Source organism: Theropithecus gelada, chromosome 12 (assembly GCF_003255815.1).
Source record: "Theropithecus gelada isolate Dixy chromosome 12, Tgel_1.0, whole genome shotgun sequence".
NCBI lineage: Eukaryota > Metazoa > Chordata > Mammalia > Primates > Cercopithecidae > Theropithecus > Theropithecus gelada.
In genome coordinates this window covers 13,617,067-13,640,378 of record NC_037680.1, presented here as the reverse complement: position 1 = coordinate 13,640,378, position 23,312 = coordinate 13,617,067, and the positions used below count along the sequence as shown (strand labels likewise).

Sequence of the window (23,312 nt, the reverse complement as noted above, 5' to 3'; positions counted from 1 at the left end):
TCATTTGTAGTTAAAAGGCCTGATAATAGGAAACTATATGAATACAGTCAGCTCACTGTAGATACCACTACAATAAACTAAAGTTTCATGCTGAGACTACTAAGAGTTTGTCAAGTTGTGTTTGCCCCTACTGCAGTAACTCTAATAAACACAACTTTGATCAATACATTTTTTTCTGGTGTCCTTTTTGGGGAGTCAGTTGACAGTTAAATGTCTATATGATGTGTTTTTACTATATAAGTATATTTAAAATTCCAACCTCTCTCATTTCCCAACTATTTGTACCTTTCACTGGAAAAAAATTAGCTAATCCTATAGAGAGAGGTCAACAAGTATAAATGAACGAAAACAGCATAATTTCTTTAGTGGTTTCCACATACTAAAACGTTTACAGGCATTATCTTGTTTCCTCCTTACAAAATCCCTAAAAGGAGATGTCATTATCTTCATTTTATAAATGAAGAAACAGACTGAGAGGCTAAGTAACTTAACTTGTTCAGCTGTTAAGTGGCAGAGCTGTGAATTTCAATTAGGTCTCTGAGTTTCCAAACACATACTTGTTTCCATTCAACATGTGGTTCTCAAAGTGTGGTCTAAGGACCACTGCAGGGTCACCAAGGTCCTTTCAAAGGGTTCATGAGGTCTTCCCCTTTTTATCTTTGTATCTACGCTTGGCCAAAATTGTCTTCTTATATTTCAATCCAAACCACGTATATCAGAATGAATGCAAAAGCAAGTATGTGAACCCAGCCATCTTCTTAAGTCAGACATTAAGGAAATTTGCAAAAATGTTAAACAATGGGATTCTTCTTTTTTAAAGTTATTTTGCATAAAACATGGTATTTATGTAAACTTGCAATAAGTGTATCATTATTAATCATTAAATATTTAAAAAAATTTCTCATTTAATATTTTTAAAATGGCAACACTACCCACATTGACTTATATATTTGACATAAACCCAATTAAAATCCAAGGTGGCTTCTTTGCAGAAATTGGCAACCTGACCCTAAATTATATAGAATAATAAATGGGATCTGGAATAGCCAAAGAAAGACAAAAAGAAAAAAAAAACTCGAAAAAGAAGAACAGAATTGGAGCTCTCATATATCCCAATTTCAAAACTTGCTACAAAGGTACATAATCAAACAGTGTGGCACTGGAATTATGACAGACATAGAAATCAATGAAATAGAATTGAAAGTCCAGAAATAAAACACATTTTTTGATCAATCAATTTTCAACCACAGTGCCAAGACAATTCAATGGGGAAAGAACAATCTTTTCAACAAATGGTGCAGAAAACTAGATATTCACATATAGAAATAAATCTGAACCCCTACCTCACACCATACACAAAAATTAATCATCCATTTGACATATTACAGAGAGTGTATCCTCCCCAAGTTGGTGGTCTTTTACTGTTGATCTCCTCACATTCCATTTCCATTGCTTTAAAACATTTAGACCAGGCACAGTGGCTCACACCTGTAATCCCAGCACTTTGGGAGGCTGAGGCAGGGGATCACTTGAAGTCAGGAGTTTGAGACTAGTCTAGCCAACATGGTGAAATCCCATCTCTACTAAAAACATAAATATTAGCAGGGCATGGTGGCACATGCTTGTAATCTCAGCTACTCAGAAGGCTGAAGCAGGAGTATTGCTTGAACCTGGGAGGTGGAGGTCGTGGTGAGCCAAGATTGCGGCACCGCACTCTAGCCTGGGCTACAGAGTGAGACTCCGTCTCAAAAAAACAAACATTTAATACTTTTGGTCATATGGTAACCATAGTGCAACTTAATAATTTACATTACCCTCTTCCCTCAAATTAGTTATCATCTCCCAGTTTGATGCTTGTTATGTCCTCATAGGGGAAGAAATCTTTTATTTCATCTTAAAGATAATATGCTTACAATATAAACATCTGGTTGAAAAATGCCTCTTGACAAAACCATATTACAGCAACCGGACAATGAAAAATGCAGACAACAGATTCTTTCTAGTTTAAATGACGAGGAGTTAAAAAATGAAAGAACAGCAAGACCTAACAAAAGGACAATGAGAAAAGAACTGGCATTTAGAAAAAAACAAGGCACACAAAGTGAAAACAAAAACTGTAACTTGGATTTGTTCAGTGTTAGAGGTATTTCTATTGTGCTCTATACATGCGAACATGGCTTAGTAATAATAACACAATTGAACTATGTTAAATATATGAATGGTATTTTGCAGAGGATATTCGTTTAAAAACAGGTATTTTTCCCCCTTAGTACTATACAGGAACACACACAGGTTGTGCATACCTAATCTGAAAATGTGAAATCCAATATGCTCCAAAATCCAACAGTTTTGAACACCAACATGACAATACTAGTAGAAAATTCCACACTTGACCTTACAGGATGAGTTGCAGTCAAAACTTTGTTTTATGCAAACAATTATTTAAAATAGTGTATAAAATTATCTTTAGGCTATGAGTATAAGGTACATATGAAACAAATAAATTTCCTGTTTAAATTTGGGTCTCATCCCAAAGATATCTCAATATTCCAAAATCTGAAAAAATCCAATACACTTCTGGTCTCACAAATTTCAGGTAAAAAATACTCAACCTATATGCACTTCAGAAACATTGCTTTTCTTTTTTTCTTTTACTATTTCTTTTTAAACAAATTGAAGGTTTGTGGCAACTCTTGAGTCGAGCATATCGATCACTACCATTTCCCCAACATGTGCTCACTTCATGTCTCGTGTAATAGTTTGGTAATTCTTGCAATATTTCAAACTCTTTCATTATTATGTCTGGTGATGGTGAGCTGCAATCAGTGATCTTTGACCTTACCACTGTAATTGTTTTAGGGGACCACAAACCACACCCATATAAGACAGTGAACTTAGTTGATAAATGCTGTAGGTGTTCTGATTGCGCCACCAACTGGCTGATGCCCCATCTCTTCTCCCTCTCTTTGGTCATACCTATTCACTGAGACAAAACAATATTGAAATTAGGTCAGTTGGCCAGGTGTGGTGGCTTACACCTGTAATCCCAGCACTTTGGGAGGCCAAGGCAGGCGGATCATGAGGTCAGGAGATCAAGACCATCCTGGCTAACACAGTGAAACCCTGTCTCTATTAAAAATACAAAAAATTAGCCGGGCGTGGTGGTGGGTGCCTGTAGCCCCAGTGACTTCAGAGGCGGAGGCTGAGGCAGCAGAATGGCGTGAACACAGGAGGTGGAGCTTGCAGTGAGCCGAGATTGCACCACTGCACTCCAGCCTGGGTGACAGAGCAAGACTCCCTCTCAAAAAAAAGAAATTAGGTCAGTTAATAACCCTGCGATGGCCTCCACATGTTTAAGTGAAAGTAAGAGTCACAGATCTCTCACTTTAAATCAAAAGTTAGAAATGATTAAGCTTAGCAAGAAAGGCCTGTTGAAAGGTGAGACAGGCTGAAAGCCTAGGCCTCAAGCTAGGCCTCTTTGCATCAAATAGTTACCCAAGCTGTGAATGCAAAGGAAAAGTTCTTGAAAGAAGTAAAAATTGCTACTCCAGTGAACACACAGATTGTAAGAAAGCAAAATAGCCTTATTGCTGATATGGAGGTTTCAGGGGTCCAGACAGATGATCAAACCAGCCACCATATTCCCTTAGGCAAAAGTCTAACCCAGTAGAAGGCACTCTCTTCAATTCTATAAAGGTTGAGAGAGATAAGGAAGCTGCAGAAGTTGAAAGCTAACAAAGACTGATTTATGAGGTTTAGGGAAAATGACACCATCTCCATAACGTAAACATGCAACGTGAAGCAGCAAGTGTTGAAGAAGCTGCAGCAAATTACCCAGAAGATCTAAGATCATTGATGAAGGTGGTCACTAAACAACAGATTTTCAATGTAGACAAAACAGCTTTCTATTGGCAGATGCTATTCTAGGACTTTCATAGAGAGAAGTCAATGCCCTGCTTCAAAGCTTCAAAAGACAGGTTGACTCTCGTTAGAAGCTGATGGAGACGCTTAACTTTAAGTTGAAGCCAGTGTTCATTTAACATTCTGAAAATTCTAGGGCCATTAAGAACTATGCTAAAAGTACTCTGCCTGTGTACTTTTATAGAGCCTGTGCTCCATAAATGAAACAAAGCCTGGATGACAGCACATCTGTTTGCAACAGGTATGCTATTTACGAATACTTAAAATCCTCTGTTGACACCTACTGCTCAGTAGACTCCTTTTAAAAGACTCCTTTTAAAAGAAGACTCCTTTTAAAGCACTTACTGTTCATTGATAAAGTACCTTGTCACCCAAGAGCTCTGATGGAGATGTAAAAAGAAATGAGTGTTCTTTTGCCTGCTAACACAACAGTATTTTTCAGCCCATGTGTCAATGATTAATTTCTATTTTTAAGTCTCATATTTATGAAATACACTATGTAACTCTACATGGCTGCCAAAGATAGTAATTCCTCTGATGCACTGGGTAAAGTAAGCTAAAAACCTTCTGGAAAGGATTCATCATGCTAGATGCCATTAACAACATTTGTGGGCATGGTGGCTCATGCCTGTAATCCCAACACTGGGAGGCTGAGGCAGGATTGCTTGAGGCCAGGAGTTTGAGACCAGCCTGGGCTACAGAGCAAGACCCTGTCCCTACAAAAATAAATAAATAAATAAAAATAAAAACAGACAGATGTGGTGGCATGCACCAGCAAAGAAGTGGGAGAACTGCTAGAGCCCCAAAGTTCAAGGTTACAATGAGCTATGACAGCAGCACTACACTCCAACCTGGGCAACAGAGCAAGACCTCCATGTCTTAAAAGAACATTTATGATTCATGGGAGGAGGTCAAAATATCAACGTTTAAAAATTTTTATTTTTTGACCACCTAGGCATCTGTGAAGTTACAAAATATCAACAAGAGTCTGGAAGAAATCGATTTCAACCTTCATGGATGACTTGGAGGGGTTCAAGCAGATGTGGTGGAAATTGTAAGAGAACTAGAATCAGAAGTGGGGCTTAAAGATGTGTTTGAATTGTTGCTCATATCATTTGTTCACGATTATGGATGAGCAAAGAATGTGATTTCTTGAGATGGACTCTACTCCTAGTTAAGTCTATTTCTGTAAGCATTGTTGAAATAGCAACAAAGGATTTAGAATATTACACAAACTTAGTTGTAAAGTAGTAGGAAAATTGGAGAGGACTGACTACAATTTTGAAAGAAGTTCTACTGTGGGTAAAATGCTTTCCAACAGCAGCACATGCTATCGAGAAATCTTTCACGAAAGGAAGTGCCCATCAACGTGGACACTGCTGTCATTGTCTTATTTTCAGATATTGCTACAGTCAGTCCAACCTTCAGCAACAACCATCTTGATCAGTCAGCAGCCACCAACACTGAAGCAAGACTCTCCACCAGCAAAAAGATTACAACCTGCTGAAGGCTCAGATGATTATTAGAATTTTTTAGCAATATTTAAAAATTAAGGTATGTGCATTTTTTAGACACAATGCTCTTTACACTTTAAATAGACTACAGAATTATATAAAACTCTTTTTTTTTTTTTAAAGCGGTAACGTCAGTAGTAAACCTAACTTTCAAATGCACTGGGATACCAAAAAAGGTATATAACTCACTTTTTCATGGTTGTCTGGAACTGAACTCGCAGTATCTCCTAGGTGTGCCTGCAATTCTTTTGGAATCCATTCTAGTTGCTGTATCAATACAATCACGCACTGCATAATGACATTTCAGTCAACAATGGACTGCATAAATGACAGTGGTCCCATAAGACTATGTTGGTGAAAAATTCCTAGCACCTAAGGATTATCACAGCCTTCGTAACACATTACTCACATGTTTATGGTGATGCTGGTGTAAATCTACCACATTGCTATATGCATATGACTATATGAAAGTATAGCACATACATATGTACAGCACATAATACTTGATAATGGTAATAAATGACTATGATACTGATTTATGCATTTACTACACTTATTATTTTAGAGGGTACTCCTTCTATTTAAAACATTAGATTAAAAATTAGATTAAAAATTATATTTTAAAAATTGTATTAAAAATTATATAAAATAATTAGAAGTTAACTGTCAAACAGTTCAAAGAAGTCCTTCAAGAAGTATTCCAGAAAAAGACATTAACATCAAGATGATAGATTCATGTGTGTAATTGTCTTTGAAGACCTTCCGGTGGGACAAGATACAAAGATGGAAGACAATGATACTGATGATCCTGACCACATGCACAGGCCTAGGCTAATGCATGTGTTTACATTTTAGTTTTTAACAAAAAATTTTAAAGGAAAAACAACAACAACAACAAAAAATTTTAGGCCAGGTGCAGTGGCTCACGTTTGTAATCCAAGCACGTTGGGAGGCTGAGGTGGGTGGGTCACCTGAGGTCAGGAGTTCAAGACCAGCCTGGCCAACATGGTGAAACCCTGTCTCTACCAAAAATACAAAAATTAGCCGGGCATGGTGGTGGGCACCTGTAGTCCCAGCTACTTGGGAGGATGAGGCAGGAGAATCGCTTGAATCCAGGAGGCGGAGGTTGCACTGAGCCAAGATCGTGCCACTGCACTCCAGCCTGGGTGACGGTGATGACAGCAAAACTCCTTCACAAAAACAAACAAACGAATCCCCAAAAATTGTAAAACAGAAAATGCTTATAGGGCAAGGATATAAAGAAAAAATATTTTTGTACAGCTGTACTATGTCTATTTTAAGCTAAGTGTTACTACAAAAGGGTCAAAACTTAAAATTTAAAAAAATTTATATAGTAAAAAGTTATAGCAAACTTAATTTTTTAGATAGAAAAATATTTTATAAATTTAGTGAAACCCAAGTATACAGCATTTATAAAGTCTACAATGGTGTACGATTATGTCAGAGGCCTCTGCATCTACTCACTGGCTCACCTAAAATAATTTCCAGTGCTGCAAGCCACATTCATTGTAAGTGCCTTAGGCATACTATTTAAAAATATTTTATACCTTATTTTTACTGTACCTTGTCTTTATTTAGATATACAGATACTTAACCATGATGTTAGAATTGCCTACAGTATTTAGTGTAGTAGCATACTGTATAGGTTTGTAGCCCAGGAGCAACAGGCCATACATACCATATAATTTAAGTATCTATAAGGCTATATACCATGTAGGTTTGTGTAAGCACACTCCATGATGTTGGCACAACAAAACTGTCTAATGACACATTTCTCAGAACTTATCCCTAATGTTAAACAATGTGTGACTGCAGTTTGTTCCTTTTTTTATGGCAGCGTAGTATTCCATGGTATGGATGTATCACAGTTCAACAATTCATGCAGCAAAGGACATCTGGGTTGTTCCCAGTAAAAAACAAATAGATATGTAGTAATTCTGTATGAAGGAAGCTTCTTTCCCAAGAGCATGTTACAAATGAGAGCCCACTGGGCACAGTGGCTCATGCCTGTAATCCCAGCTACTAGGGAGGCTAAGGCAGGAGAATCGCTTGAGCCCAGGAGGAAGAGGTTGCAGTGAGCCAAGACCACACCACTACACTCCAGCCTGGGCAACAGAGCGAGACTCTGTCTCAAAAAAAATAAAAAAATAAAAAAATAAAAATAAAATATTAAATAAAATAGAGGCTTACTAAAATGAAGGCCTAGGCTGTGGGCATGATGGCTCATGCCTGTAATCCCAGCACTTTGGGAGGCCAAGGTGGGCAGATCACTTGAGGTTAGGAGTTCGAGACCACCCTGGCCAATATGGCGAAACCTCGTCTCTACTAAAAATACAAAAATTAGCCAGCATGGTGGCTTGTGCCTGTAGTCCCAGCTACCTGGGGGACTGAGGAAGGAGAATTGCTTGAGTCTGGGAGGCAGAGGTTGCAGCGGGCCAAGATTGTGCCACTGCACTCCAGCCTGGGCGACAGAGTGAGACTTCGTCTCAAAAATAAATAAATAAATAAATAAAAAGAAAGACTAATGCTCACTTCAGCTATTGTTTTGTACACATGTTGTATACATGTACAAAGAAGTTTGATTTCACAAGAGTAAGACTTTTTTTTTTTTTTAAATTCCAGAGCTTCTCTCCCCACTGAGGGGCAAGGTAACAAAGTAAATCCACAGTTAAGCTACCTCAGACTGTAAGGTGGTAGTTTACTGTAGTTATGGAACTTGTTTCTGTCCTAAGAGCACCAGGGACCTGTTTTGTGGAAAATAATTTTTCCCCAGATGGTACAGGGGGTGAGGAGGATGGTTATGGGATGAAACTGTTCTTTCTCAGATCTTTAGGCATTAGATTCTCATAAGAAGCACGCCACCTGGATCCCTTGCATGTGCAGTTCACAATAGGGTTTGCAATCATATGAGAATCTAATGCCTCCACTGATCTGACAGGAGGCAGAGCTCAGGTGGTGATGTTCACGGTTCACTCACACACCTCCTGCTGTGTGGCCCAGTTCCTAAGGGCTGGGGACCCCTGCCTTAAAGGACAGGTTAGCGAAGTTAATTGTACAACTAACCCACAAAAGTAATTTATATTTGTCATTCATGAAACTAATGTTGTGAGAAGTCAAATTCGCTATTTTAAAACCTTAGATCAGACAATATCAAGTTATTCCCTCTTGAGAATGGTCAAGAATAAAAAGAAAGGTAGTTTATTTTCTCTACTTAATTTCTTTGTCAGACGAAGTCATTATAGGGAGTTGTAGATAAAAACTTTAGTAAAGCAAACATCATTTAAACATGCTGTGCAATCTACTATTCATGAAACAGGCTGGGTGCAGTGGCTTATGCCTGTAATTCCAGCACTTTGGCAGGGCAAGGCAGGAGCATCGCTTGAGCCCAGGAGGTGGGAGACCAGCCTGGGTAACACAGTAAGAACCTGTCTCTACTAAATTAAAAAATTAGCCATGTGCCTGTAGTCCTAGTGACAAGCTTGTAGTCCTAGTTACTTGGGAGCATAAGATGGGAGGCTCACTTGAGCCTCAGAATTTAAGGCTGTGGTAAGCTATGATCCTGTCGCTGTACTCCAGTCTGGGTGACAGGGTGAAACCTGTCTCTTAAAAAAATAACAAATGAAATGAAGTGGCTCAAAAACCTTACAACTTTCCTAAAGAAGTGAGCTGACAGGTAGAAATTTGGAAAAAACTCACAAATATAAAATTCACAAGTCAAAGAGGGAACAAAGGTCATAAACTATAGGCTTTCAAAATTCTCAGAAAAAGAAATTTAAGTTAATATGTGTGTATGGAGACTAAGAATGGGTAAGATGAGGCAAAATATTAAAGATAAAACCTAGATATAAAAAAAACAAATTGCTGGAAAATAAGGTATAAAACTAGCTTTGGGCCAGGATTTAGTTTCATCTCTATTTCAACCCTCAGCCAATAACTAATTGAATTAAATTCTGGAAATGACATACATTCATGAGGACGCTAATGTCTTATTAGGTACAAGCAAATGTGTTTAATTATATAACTTCCTTATTTGAGAAGCAAAGTTAACTTGACAAAATTTTGTTTAATTATATGATTTAATTCTTTGCACATGTCCATATTATTAAACAGTACAGGAAGTCTTAAGGATTAAGTCTTAAGATGATTTTTTTTTAAAGTTTACAATTATACAGAGAAAAAACTGACTTCCTTCTCTTCACAATAGCCATCTCATTCCATTTTATTTATTTATTTATTTATTTATTTATTTTTGAGACAAAGTCTTGCTCTGTCGCCAGGCTGGAGTGCAGTGGCACAATCTCGGCTCACCGCAACCTCCGCCTCCCAGGTTCAAGCGATTCTCCTGACTCAGCTTCCCAAGTAGCTGGGACTACAGGCGCCCACCAACACGCCCTACTAATTTTTGTATTTTTAGTAGAGATGGGGTTTCACCATACTGGCCAGGCTGGTCTCAAACTGCTGACCTTGTGATCTGCCTGTCTCGGCCTCCCAAAGTGCTGGGATTACAGGCGTGAACCACCCCGCCCGGCCCTTCATTTTAGTTATCTTAAGTTATAAGAAATAAATTATCCCTATATGCAAATGTGGTTATAAAGACAGAGTATTGATTCTGCGGTTTGGTGCTGCAATAGCTATTTGAAAATTACATTACCATTTGTTACCACGCCTCCTTGACACACTAATTCCCCAACTTATTTACAACAGAATATGGAAAGTCAATAGTGAAATTTTCTAATTCAAATAGCAATAGTATTTTACAAACCTATCAAGCCTTGTTCATCACTGTAACATTTTCCAAGAATGGGAAAAACAAAACTGCTACCAATTTTCACTACTTTATTGCTGAGAAATTAAAACTTAATACTAACTCAAATGGATGAAATTAGGTATACTAAAGTACCAGTTCAAAAAAAGAAAAAAAAAAAACCTATTACTTGCAATGCATGGCAATGCACATCTTCTGCATGGTATTTGACAAAGCTCATTTCAAGTTTATATAATTTTCTATTGCTACTATCATGTAACACCTCCTTGGAGGAGCACCCATTTGTACGAGGTCCAATGACTTGGGAGGCCCACCGTATATACCGCAGCTCATTATTTTGCTTAAGGTGCAGCTTGTTTTGAACTCTGACTGTGCATTCCTGTCAGAAAAGACTTCGTAATATAACCATCTTCATGCTAACCTTAAATTTGTTTAACTATAGAAATTCTAAGAACACTATTATGTGTGAAGAGTCAGTAAATTTTCAGAAATGCCTAGGAAGAGAAAGGAATAGCATCTCTCACGAGTTGTTTCACAGAAAAGGAACACTCAAGTGTTGATAAATAAGGAGAATTAAAAAACAGCAACAAAACTGTAGTCACATATGGTCATAACAATTTCAAATGATTTGCTTAATCTTAACTGTGTATTAAATAGTTCAAATGTCGCCTGGTAGCACAATGAATATGGATAGCATGTATATAAACTAGAGCTTGAAACATGTATCAGCTAAATAAAATTTAAAAGATACTACAATAGTTAACCACTACATGGAGTACACTAATTATTATTCCCAATAATCCATTTGAAATATATTCCACAGACACTTGTATTTTAATTCAAAGTCAAAAAAACTTCCATAAGGGAATCAAAAATAGCCGCAAACTGTGCTTAAGTCACTATACAAATTAATACGCCTATGGTACTCTTCAGTAACAGAATGTGTTCAAAGGCTGCAACACCACCCTCAGCATAGGAACAACAATCCCATTCTCTAAATATGCATGAAAATAATAACAGTTAATATTTAATTGCACAAACTGTGTCAGGCTCAATGCTAGGGGATTTACATACTTTATCTCTAATTTTCTGTTTTCTTTGTTTTTAAGATGGAGTTTCACTCTTGTTGCCCAGGCTGGAGTTCAATGGCCTGATCTCCACTTACCACTGCCTCCCTGGTTAAGCAATTCTCCTGCCTCAGCCTCCCGAGTAGCTGAGATTACAGGTGCCCACCACCACACGCAACTAATTTTTTGTATTTTTAGTAGAGACAGGGTTTCTCCATGTTGGTCAGGCTGGTCTCCAACTCCCGACCTCAGGTGATCCGCCTGCCTCAGCCTCCCAGAGTGCTAGGATTACAGGTGTGAGCCACTGTGCCCAGCCATTACTATATATTTATCTCTAATTTTCATAACTTCTTAAGTTAAGCATTATCATCCTCATTTTACAGATGAGGAAACCGAACTGAGGTTCATGGAGGGATCCAACAGCCAGGAAGAAAATGTAGACGACTCCTAAATTTTCAACAGTCTTTTCTCTATATAAATCACTCAAGCAAGATCTGAAAGTATCAACTGTATAATTTATCAATTAACTCAAGTTTTGGAAAATACTATGCTGGCAGCTGGCAATATATGTTACAGGAACTTTGTGGGGATCTCAGGGGACTTACCTTTTAAGGCTATCTATTTATTTTTTTGAGATGATGTTCTGCTATACTGCCTAGGCTGGCCTTTAACTTCTGGGCTCAAGTGATCCTCTCACCTCATACTCCTGAGTAGCAGGGACTACAGGTGACTACTATATGGCTGGCAATTTTCATTTCTTAATAGATACCCAAATTTCCTCCAGGACCCGAACATATCTATGTCAATCCTGTATCCAGGTGTACTAGTTATGGAATATAGAAGACCATTAAGCCACCATAGTCTTCTCAGACCCTGAAGAAATGATCAAAACTCAGATATTTCTTCAGAACCCAGGTTTATTCTGCCAACAAGTAAACCTCAGAAATGAGCCTAGAATTTTAACTCTGATCACAGGTATGTCTACTACAGACTATAGAATCCATGATTTAAAGACATATTCTTCCAGGCATAAAAGCAGAGTGGTATTTGAAAAGACAAGCACTTGATCAAAACGTGATGAGGAAATCATAACAGAATGCCCTAAAAATAGCCAAATATGCCAAATTTTTAGAAATTGAGACGTGTCCAATTATTCCTGTCAGACTGGTATCCTACTAAATACTTAGATCTTGTTTCAAATATTATAAATGGGTAGACTTCCAGTTTGACTTTAACCATCTTTTTATTTAAAAGTTTTTGTCATCAATGACATTTAAGCTAAAAAGGGTTTCTTAAAGTTACAATTAGATAAACTATAACCATGAAGATACATATATTTAGAAAATTTTATTAGAAAAACCATTTGCTGTTCACGAATCCTAATTTGGAAAGCACCTCTTCACCTTTTACTTAGTTAACTTACTATCCCAGGACAATTACACACGGAGCATGATAGTCTCAATAATTTAAGTTTCTTTATAAAAACAAGCTCAACAGAGGCATCCTTTGGACCTAGTCACAACAACAAAACAAAACAAAACACCAAAAAACTTCAAAGCACACAAAAATTTGTTGGCAGCCTAAGGCTCAGTCATCAAAACGTGTGTAAATCAGATCCCGGGGGACCGTGACACTGACAGTCATTCAACTTTCTTTTTAATATTCCCATTGTGCTTTTGCTGATACCACAGGGAAAATGTACCTACATTTCACCAACCGGTCGAAGCTGAAAATTCTCTTGGTGCAAGGCCAGGGGATGCGGCCGTGGGAGCCCGGGGCACCGGCGCCAGCCACCCGAGAGAGCAGCACCACGCTCCTGGCAGGCCTGCTGTGGCTGGCTCCCGAGTCCCTGGGGCTGCAAGAGCAGCCGCGGAGGCAGCAGAAGCCATGGCAGGGACTCGGGAACCTTTCCCCTGCCTCCTCCGCTAGGCCTCGAGGGGTTTGCTTTTCACATGGCCCCCGAGTGGGGGCGGTGGGCACAAGGTAGTGGCTGCAGCTGCAGCCGCAGCCGCAGCCGCAGCCGCGGGCCAGGCGAGACTGGCTCACTCGGAACCCGACCTAACGGCGGGCTGGCAGCAGCGGGACGTCGGAAGGCCCTGGCTGGAGCGCCGACGACGCGGCGGGGAAGGCCACCTTCTCACACACCGCATCTCTCCCCTGCCTGCCTCCTTCTCCGTTAGCGCTACCGGTTGGCGGGCGGGGGAGGGGAGCGAGGCGCGTTATTCCCGGGGAGCTGGACGGGGGAGGGGAGGGCATCTCTTACCCGCGTTACTGAGGAGGAGGCGGTTGGAGCGCGGCGCGGCGGGGCGACGGCGGGGCTGGGTGGGTGCAAGTAAGAGTCTTACGAAAGGGAATTAACCCCATCACCAGCCCGGACACCGGCTCCAGCGGCAGCCGCGGCTGGCAGAATCCCGCCCCTTCCCACCACGCACTAGCCCCGCCTCTTCGTTCTCTTTGAGCGGCAGCCGACTACTCATAGGTTGTACGTCCCCGGAGTGACATGGGTGTTGCCCAATCACGCTTGAAAAAACTGCCTTCTCTCCACCCCTTTACCTCCTCCCAGGCCTCGGAGAGCCGTGCCAAATCTTCCTCCAACCTCAAGAGAAAAAGAACCAATCCGTGATAAATAACCGCCCTTGAAGGGCGCAAAAGCCAACCAATGGTAAAACTAGGAGGACAGCCATTTTGCCCACTTGTAAAAGAGCTACCTTTTCCCACGAGTTGGATCCTGAGGTGAGGGAGTTTCGTGAGTTTTTACTGACTCGAGGTATTTAAAAGACAACCATATTTCCTCAGGGGGTATTCATAGTGCTTTTTAGGGGTAAAGGAAATTATCATCCATGTGGGGCGAAGTGAGGCATGCTGCTTAAGGGCTTGGCTCCTCCCCTTAGCGCTAACGGGTTCTGAAACGAACACCTGGTTTCTCCAGCGTCAGTGGCGGAGGGCGGGTCAGTGCTCTTTTCGACCTGGAGTGGACTACAATTCCCAATACGCTTTTCCCCTGCTCATAACCTCTCCTCCGTTCACCTGTCGCGGTGGTTGGCTGGAATTGTAGTTCCTGAGAGGTACCCATGCCGCCGCCTCAGCCAATGAAAAGGGACAGAGTTTTGAATGACTTGGAATTAGGGAGGAGAACGAGTTGTCGCGAGGCTATACTGAGCCCTTTTCGCAACCCTAGCAGGAGAGAAATGATGGAAGAAGGGTAAGCAGAAGAGTTTCCTCAAAACACCATACGGGTTTTAAATTATTAGTACGTATTTGAACTCGTCTACTTTCACGTAGTCCCGTTGAACGTCACTTCCGCTTAGGGGCGGACACGTCCCAAACCTGTGGCGGGAGTTGGAGATGCTGCGGCGAATACGCCAGGTGTGACTGTTTGGAAGTGGCGTGGCGGGCAAGTCGCTAGTTTCTTGCATGGGAGATAAAAAGTTGAACGGAATTTAATGGCATTTTAAGAAAGAGTGGGTGACATGGGATGGGGGTAATTCCCAGGGCCCTCATACTGTCTCCACCCCGGCCTTCAATCCCGGGCGTCTCGGCCTGCTGGCTCTTAGATTGCACGGCTAAATTTGTAGAAAGTACCTCTAATGCCTTTAGTCTTCGCGTGGTCAGTTCGAACTGAAAAGACAGGGCTCCGAAGTTCTGAACTAACTCCTCCCACATTTACAGACACACTTTTTTTTTTTTTTCTTTTGAGACGAAGTCTTGCTCTGTCGCCAGGATGGAGTGCAGTGGCGAGATCTCGGCTCACTGCAACCCTCGCCTCCCGGGTTCACGCCATTCTCCTGTCTCAGCCTCCCGAGTACTGGGATTACAGGCGTGCGCCACCACGCCTGGCTAATTTTTTTGTATTTTTAGTAGAGACGGGGTTTCACCGCGTTAGCCAGGATGGTCTCGATCTCCTGACCTCGTGATCTGCTCACCTTGGCCTCCCAAAGTGCTGGGTTACAGGCGTGAGCCACCGCGCCCGGCCCCAAACACACTTCTAAAGTCAGCTTTGAAGGAAAAAAGTCACATAAAAGGGCTTTTCTGTTTGAAGGATTGATAATCAAGAGTGGCCCCATCACCATTCTTTGAATAACGACCATTTATTAAACGAGTGGCGGACAGGCGCGGTGGCTCAGGCCTGTAATCCTAGTACTTTGGGAGGCCGAGGCGGGCGGATTAAATGAGGTCAGGAGTTCGAGATCAGCCTGGGCAACATGGTGAAACCCTGTGCCTACCAAAAACACACACACACACACATTAGCGGACGTGGTGGCAGGGATCTGTAGTCACAGTTACATGGGAGGCTGAGGCAGGAGAATCGCTTGAACTTGAGAATCGCGCCACTGCACTCCAGCCTGGGTGACAGAGCGAGACTCCATCTCAAAACAAAATAAAAAACAAAAAACGTGACCACAGGGTGCCAACTATAATACACCGATGAATAAAGGCATCACTGAAAGGGTTAAGGAACCCACAGCCTAATAATCTTAGCACGGTCAGGCCCTGGATTATGCCTCCTTCAGAGTTCAAGGGTGACTGTATAAGGTCCCCAGGAAAACTTATTGAATAAAGGAGATGCAAGTTACAGAAAAGACTTTTTCCCTCCCTATGCGTGTGCCCTTTATTCTTAAACTCTTTCCTTTATTATTTTGACTGAGACTTTCTCAGATAAATTCTAATTCAGTTTACTCCATGATTTTACTGAGATTTTCTCTTATAAATCCTCTTGTATTTATGGTATGAGCGCTTACACCGTATAGACTTTGTGGGTAGAGCAGTGCCTAAAAAGACAGGCTCCTTGTCCAAAAGTTGTGAGGAAGAGAGAGGCTAAACAAAATTGTAATGTCACTTACTCTTTTTATCTCTCTCTAAGTGAAGTCTTTAGTCATATTTTGTATGTTTACATTCTCTTTACATTCTACCTTTGGATTAAAACAAGCACGTTTTCCTCTTTGCATTATTTTTACTAAAGCACTAATAAATCTGTGTCCAATACTCATGAGTGATGTTTATATACAAAGTAGATGGTAAATTTTATAGTGTAATCCTGCTAGATATAGGAATGTAACCATACCTTGCAGCAAGACATTTTTGTAGATCTACCAGGCAAAGTGTTGTCTCTTGCTTTTTAATGCAGTTAGGATATTCAGTGATAATTTAGCAATGCAGTCTTCTGTAGATGCTTAGTTTTTTTTTATTTGTTTGTGTCGGGAGTTCTTCAGTGTAAATCGAGTCACTAAACAGTAATGATGGCCATCATTTTACTGAGTTTCATTTGAGCCAGAAATGATGTTTTGTGTGATAAGTACATTTTCCTTGCAACAATCTGTTAAGTCTTCTTGACATTTTTATAGTTGAAGAAGGTGAGGCTCAATGAAGTTAAATAAGAATTGTAGAGGTCTGACCTGGTGGCTCACACCTGTAATCCCAGCACTTTGAGATGTCAAGGCAAGAGAATCACTTGAGTCTAGCAGTTCTAGACCAGCCTGGGCAACATAGGAAATCTCGGTCTCTACAAAAAATAAAATCAGCTGGGCTTGGTGGTGCATAGCTGTGGTCCAGCTACACAGGAGGCTCAGGTGAGGGAATCGCTGGGACCTAGGAGGTCAAAGCTGCAATGAGCTGTGATTGAGCCACTGCACTCCAGCCTGGGGCAACACAGGAGACTCTATCTCAAACAAGCAAACAAACCAATCAACCAACCAAAAAAAAGAGCTTTAAAGTCTGAGGCCCCTTTTCAATGAATATGAATTGAGATTCATATCCAGGCCTGTCTTGATTCCTGAACTCTTAACGACTGTTCATTTTGCCTCTCAAATTTTTATTAATCCTTCAACATGTGCCAGACACATAGTGATGAGGGAAACAAAATTCCATCCCAGGATTCTGGAGCCAATGGTGGCAGTCACTTCCTCTTTTAAGCCATCTTTTGCCATGTACTTAATACTTAGTCCACACAAGAAAATATGAAAAAGAAAGTAAAGGTCATCTGCAATCCTATTACCTAGAGATGCCACTGTTTACACATACCTCTGTCTTTAGTTACAGATATGGACACATGTTTTATGATATAATGCTTTGCTTTTTTTATATTGAAAAAACTTGCAAGAATGGGCTATGGGTATAACTGAATAGGTATCAGTATTATCATTTTTGATGGCTACTTTATTGTATAGCTGTAGCATGACCAATTCCCTGCTGGTGGGTATTTACATTGTTTTCAATTAATAATTTATTTTTTATTGTGTTAAAAACGCATAACACAATTATCAACTTAATTATTTTTTTTCTTCTTTTATTTTGAGACAGAGCCTTGCTCTGTCTCCCAGACCGGAGTACAGTGGCTTACTGCAACCTCTGCCTCCTGGGTTCAAACGATTCTCATGTCTCAGCCTCCTGAGTAGCTGGGATTACAGGCCTGCACCACCATGCCTGGCTATTGTATTTTTAGTAGAGAGGGGGTTTCACCATGTTAGCCCACGCTGGTCTTGAACTCCTGACCTCAAGTGCTCCACCCACCTCAGCCTCCCAAAGTGCTGGAATTACAGGTGTGAGCCACCGTGCCTGGCCATCTTAACCATTTTTAAGTGTATAGTATGACCCTTAGTCTTCTCTGAGGCCCCACGAATGGGTGCCAGATGATTGTTGACAAAAAGAGTCAAACTCTGTAAAATATGAGGCGATTTATACTGACCCAAATATGAGTGACCATGGCCCCATGACACAGCCCTCGGGAGGTCCTGAGAACATGTGCCCAAGGTGGTTGGGTTACAGCTTGGTTTTATGTATTTTAGGAAGGCATGAGACATCAATCAAATACATTTAAGAAATACATTTGTTTGGTTTAGAAAAGCAGGACAACTCAAAGTGGGGACTTCCAGGCTATAGGTAAATTTAAACATTTTCTGTTGACAATTGGTTGAGGTTGTCTGAAGACCTGGGATTGACAGAAAGGAATGCTCAGGTTAAAGATAAAAGATTGTAGAGACCAAGTTTTACTGTGCAGAGGAAGCTCTTAGATAGCAGACTTCAGAGAGAGCAGGTTGTAAATTGTTTTTTATTGGACTTAAAAGGGTGTCTGGCTCATAGTTGATTATCTCCTGGATTTGGGAAGGAAGGAAAACAAAGTGGGAAGGGGATTCGCTATAGAATATGGATTTTTCCTACAACAGGCTTTGCAGGACAATTTTAAGGTATGGCAAAGAAATATATTTTGGTATTAAACATTTCTTCCTTGTCTCATAATGTTAGGCCAGAGTCAGATGGAAAAGTAAATCACAATATATAGGGTCAAATAAAACCCACCTAATAAGAATTTATGGTTTGTAGGGCATGACTCCCTAGACCCCTTAGGTAGGAATTTGGGTAAGATTAAAAAAATCAGGTTGGGTGTGTTGGCTCACACCTGTAATCCCAGCACTTTGGGAGGCCGAGGCAGGTGGATTACTTGAGGTCAGGAGTTCAAGACTAGCCTGGCCAACAAGGTGAAACCCCGTCCCTACTAAAAATACAAAAATTAGCCTAGTGTGGTGGTGTGCACTTGTAATCCCAGCTACTCAGGAGGCTGAGGCAGGAGAATGGCTTGACGGAGGCTGAGGTTGCAATGAGCCGAGATAGTGCCACTGTACTCCAGCTTGGGCGACACAGCGAGACTCCATCTCAAAAAAAAAAAAATCAGAGCTTAGCCCACAAGTACAATTAAATGTACCTTGTGCAATAGATCTCTAGAACTTTTTCATATTGCAGATGTGAAATTCTATACTTACCAAACAACAACTGCATTTCCCCTGTATCCTTTGCCCCACAGCCACCATTCTATTTTGTTTCTGAATTTGACTACATACTTTAAATACCTCATATAAAAGTGGAATCATGTAGTACACTATTTGACTTTTTGTGGCTAATTTATTTCAGTTTCCATAATGTCTTCAAGGTTCATCGGTGCAGAGCATGATAGGATTTCCTTTTTTTTTTTTTTTTTTTGAGACAGAGTTTTGCTCTTGTTGCCTAGGCTGGAGTGCAGTGGTATGATCCTGGGCCACTGCAACCTCCTCTTCCTGGGTTCAAGCGATTCTCCTATCTCACCGTCTTGAGTAGCTGGGATTACAGGCACGCACCACCACGACCGGCTAATTTTTAAATTTTTGGTGGAGACGGGGTTTTGCTATATTGGCCAGGTAGGTCTCGGACTCCTGACCTCAGGTGATCTGCCCGCCTCGGCCTCCCAAAGTGCTGGGATTACAGGCGTTAGTCATTGTGCCCAGCCCAATCCTGTTTTCATTTCTTTCGGATATGTACCCAGAAGTGTGATTGCTAAACAGATTAGGTTTTATAGGTAACGCTGTCATGTGTGCTCTCTTTGTATGCTTCCCTGATTATCCTTGAATCTAACCTTTTAGAAGTAGGTTTATTTAGCCACAAATACTCTGTGATCTCTAAGTTGCTCTTTAGAAAGGATGTTCCCATTTTCTTTCCTACTAATGGTGTTTGAGATCACCCATTCCCCGTGTTTTACTCTATTCAATCTGATCGTAAACAGCGATGGCTGTTTCATTTGTATCTAGTTGAATTCTATTGATTGTGGAGCATCTTTCTTATGTTTATTTGGTGTTGTCTCTTTTAAGTAGCCTGTTGCTGTCATTGTCTCTTAATATTTTTAAAAAATTACTGCATAGGCTGTTAATTCTTTGTCACATATTTCTCACGTCTTTTCTCCCATTTTGAAATATCTTTTAACTTTTTAATTTTTTTCTTAGAAGTTTAAATTATTTTAATGTCCAAATCTATCCATCTTTTTTTTTCTAGCTTCTAATTTATTTGTGATGCTTAGAAATGCTTGCCCCACCCCAGATTAGTAAAAAATATTATGTATCTGATTAAAACTTTTTTTGTATTTTATAATTTAGCTGTAATTTTTTTGGTATAAGGAACAAAATAAAAATCTTTTTTAGGCTAAACCCGATACCATTTAGTAAATCATCTCTCCACACCCGTTAATTTAAAATATCATTTTATCATATTCACAATTCTCATTTATACGTGGTTCTTTTTGGACACTGTTCTTTTTCATTGTTCTCTCTTTTCTTTGACTTGTACCATACCCATTATCTTAATTTCTGTAACTTTGTAATAATATGTTTAGGTGTCTAGAGGTAAGGTGTGCTCCCGCTCTTCTTTTTCCGTCATTTTCTTGTTATTTTCAGCTGTTCTTGTAATCTATTAGATTTTTGTCAAGTTAAAAATCTCTGCACTTTTATATTTTAACAAAATGCAAGTTTGACATTTATATAGATACCAAATGTGACTTCTTAAAGAAAGCTAAATATTTCATTTCATAGTAACAATACAGAATTTTTCATGGGTGTCATCGAGGCTCAACGGGTCATTCTATCTTTGTTAAAACATATTTCTATTATAGAATTCTACAGGCCGGTCGCGGTGGCTCACCCCTGTAATCCCAGCACTTTGAGAGGCCGAGGCGGGTGGATCACCAGAGGTCAGGAGTTCGAGACCAGCCTGACCAACATGGTGAAACCACATCTCTACTAAAATACATAAAATTAGCCAGCTATGGTGGTGCATGCCTGTAGTTCCAGCTACTCAGGAGGCTGAGGCAGGAGCTAGAACCCGGAAGGCCGGGGTTGCAGTGACCTGAGATTGTGCCAGTGCACTCCAGCCTGGGCAACAAGAGCGAAACTCTTTGTCAAAACAAAAAAAAGAATTCGACCAAAATGGTTACAGTTTAAAAGCCCATCTTATTTTTTAAATTGTATAATCACTTTTTAAATACAGACAGTTGTATTTTGTAGCTGGCTTCCAGGAGAACTTGATAACTTCTAAATGCTCATCTCTAACTTATAACTGTTTATCCCACTGTACTTCACAGCCTTCTCCAAGTACTTCAAATTCAGCATGTCCCAAATCATAGCCCATAATCTTTACCACTAAATCTGTTCCTCCTCTCTGTATTCTCTCGTTTGTTTATTTGTTCAAGGAATATTTATTGAGCATCTACTCAAAGAGGTACTGAATAATCAAGACTGTAGGCTGGAGTCTGCCTAGGCTTGATTCTTTGTTGTGTCATTTATTTGTGTTACCTTGAGCAGATTAATTGACCATCTGTGTCTCAGTTTCCTCATCTGTAAAATTGAGATAATAAGAATACCTACCTTAGAGGCTCTTGTGAGGATCAAATGATTTCATATATGTAAAACCCTTAAAATAGTACCTGACACATAATAAGTGTGTTTTGCTTTTTTATTAATATTGTTTCTGTTAATCAGGCTGATGCTAGGTGCTAGAGCCCTGAAATTTATGAAGGCATTCTAACAGAAGTGAGAGACAGAATTGCCAATTACAGTAAATATTTTAAGGAAACCAAGTGGTATTAAGGGAAATTTAGAGGAGTCCAGTTGGGAGCTATTATGCTAATCCTGTTGAGTGGTGATGATGGCTTGGGTTTGGTGATAGCAATGGAACTGGGGGAAAAAAAAGGATAGACTTGAGATACATTAATATTTTGGGAATAATGAATAATAAGTTGATTCAACTTGGTGGTTTAGGGAAAGGGAGAAATCAGGAATGAAACCGGTTTGAGTAACTTGCATGGTTGTACTATTTACTGAGACTACAGGGGCACACAGGTTTGGTGAGAAATCAAGACTGGTTTGGGACATTTAAGCTAAAAATATCTGTGAGATATCCAAAGTGTCAGGTAGGTAATTAGATATAGGAGTCTAAAGCCAAGAGATTATGAATTGTATTACCTGGACTATTTGTGGTAGCCTTCTAAAAAGTTATCCCTGCCCCCACATTCATTTTTCTGAAGTTGACAAAGTAATGTTTGTAAAATAGCAACCTGATTACACTTTAAAAATTGCTTCCAATTCCTTACAGAGAAAAGTCCAAACTCTTAGCAAGGCACCTCCTTGACTTGGCCTGTTTTTACTTCTTTACTGCATGTCACAAGGATCTTATTCTTTAGCTATACTAAACTGCTTAGGATTTTCTAAAACTTCTTTTTTCTTTTTCTTTTGAGATGGAGTCTCACTCTGTTGCCCAGGCTGGAGTGCAGTGGCGCGATCTCAGCCTGGCTAATTTTTGTATTTTTAGTAGAGACAGGTATTCACTATGTTGGCCAGGCTGGTCTTGAACTCCTGACCTCAGGTGATCTGCCTGCCGTGGCCTCCCACAGTGCTGGGATTACCCGCATGAGCCACTGTGCCTGGCCAGATTTTCTAAAATCTTTATGCCTTTGCAACTGTGGCTTCTTTCTCCCTGTTGGGGAAACCAGCCCCACACCACCCAGCAGGTACTCCAAGTCCAGCAGAGACAAAGGAATTAAAAAGAGTTTAAAAGGCAGGTCCAGGGGACTGCAGCGTAGGAGGCTTTCTCAAAGCCCTGAGCTCTCGGCCTCCACCGAATTTATTGGTTTACAAACTCTTTGTTCTTAGGGCAAATGGGAGGGGTAGGAAAGGAAGAGGAAAAGGATTAATCGTTCAATAAGATGTATAGCAGTGGCGGTTTCTGTGAATTTCCTCGAGCCAAGGCGTGAGAAATATGTGAATTGCGAGAGATCTTCTAAAATTTCCTAGCGTAGTGATTTACAGAAAGAAGTCACCCAATAAGTGGGAATTATTTTATCATTAGACTGAAAACAGTTGCCTGTAGAAAGAAAGTTTGCAATATTCTTCATTTTAAAGTAATTGGAGGCTGAGGTGAAAGGATTGCTTAAGGCCAGGAGTTCCAGACCAGCCTTTGCAATGTAATGAGACCCTATCGCAACAACAACAACAACAACAACAAAAAAAACAAAAACGTCCTGACCAAGATGGTGTAACCCCGTCTCTACTAAAAATACAAAAATTAGCTAGGCACAGTGGCAGACGCCTGTAAGCCCAGCTCCTTGGGAGGCTGAGACAGGAGAATCGCTTGAACCCAGGAGCTGGAGATTGCAGAGAGACCAGATTGCACCACTGCACTCTAGCCTGGGTGACAGAGCGAGACTCCATCTCAAAAAAAAAAAAAAAAAAAAAA

The 23,312-nt window shown here is 40.3% G+C and overlaps 2 protein-coding genes across 6 annotated transcripts in view; one reads left to right on the top strand and one right to left on the bottom strand.

The window, feature by feature from the left end:
• Positions 1-13,727, bottom strand: part of R3HDM1 (R3H domain containing 1) — a 203,007-nt gene extending 189,280 nt beyond the window's left edge. For all 3 annotated transcript variants that reach the window (XM_025403880.1, XM_025403881.1, XM_025403884.1), the window contains exon 1: positions 13,552-13,727. The gene's annotated coding sequence lies outside the window, so the exon portion shown is untranslated. The remainder of the gene's footprint in view (positions 1-13,551) is intronic.
• Positions 13,728-13,944: 217 nt separating this feature from the next.
• Positions 13,945-23,312, top strand: part of ZRANB3 (zinc finger RANBP2-type containing 3) — a 310,204-nt gene continuing 300,836 nt past the window's right edge. The window contains exon 1 of one of the 3 annotated variants that reach the window (XM_025405290.1): positions 13,945-14,055. The gene's annotated coding sequence lies outside the window, so the exon portion shown is untranslated. Of the gene's footprint in view, positions 14,056-14,445; positions 14,683-23,312 lie in introns of those variants that run through there. The other 2 variants (XM_025405292.1, XM_025405291.1) reach the window with 2 other exon arrangements.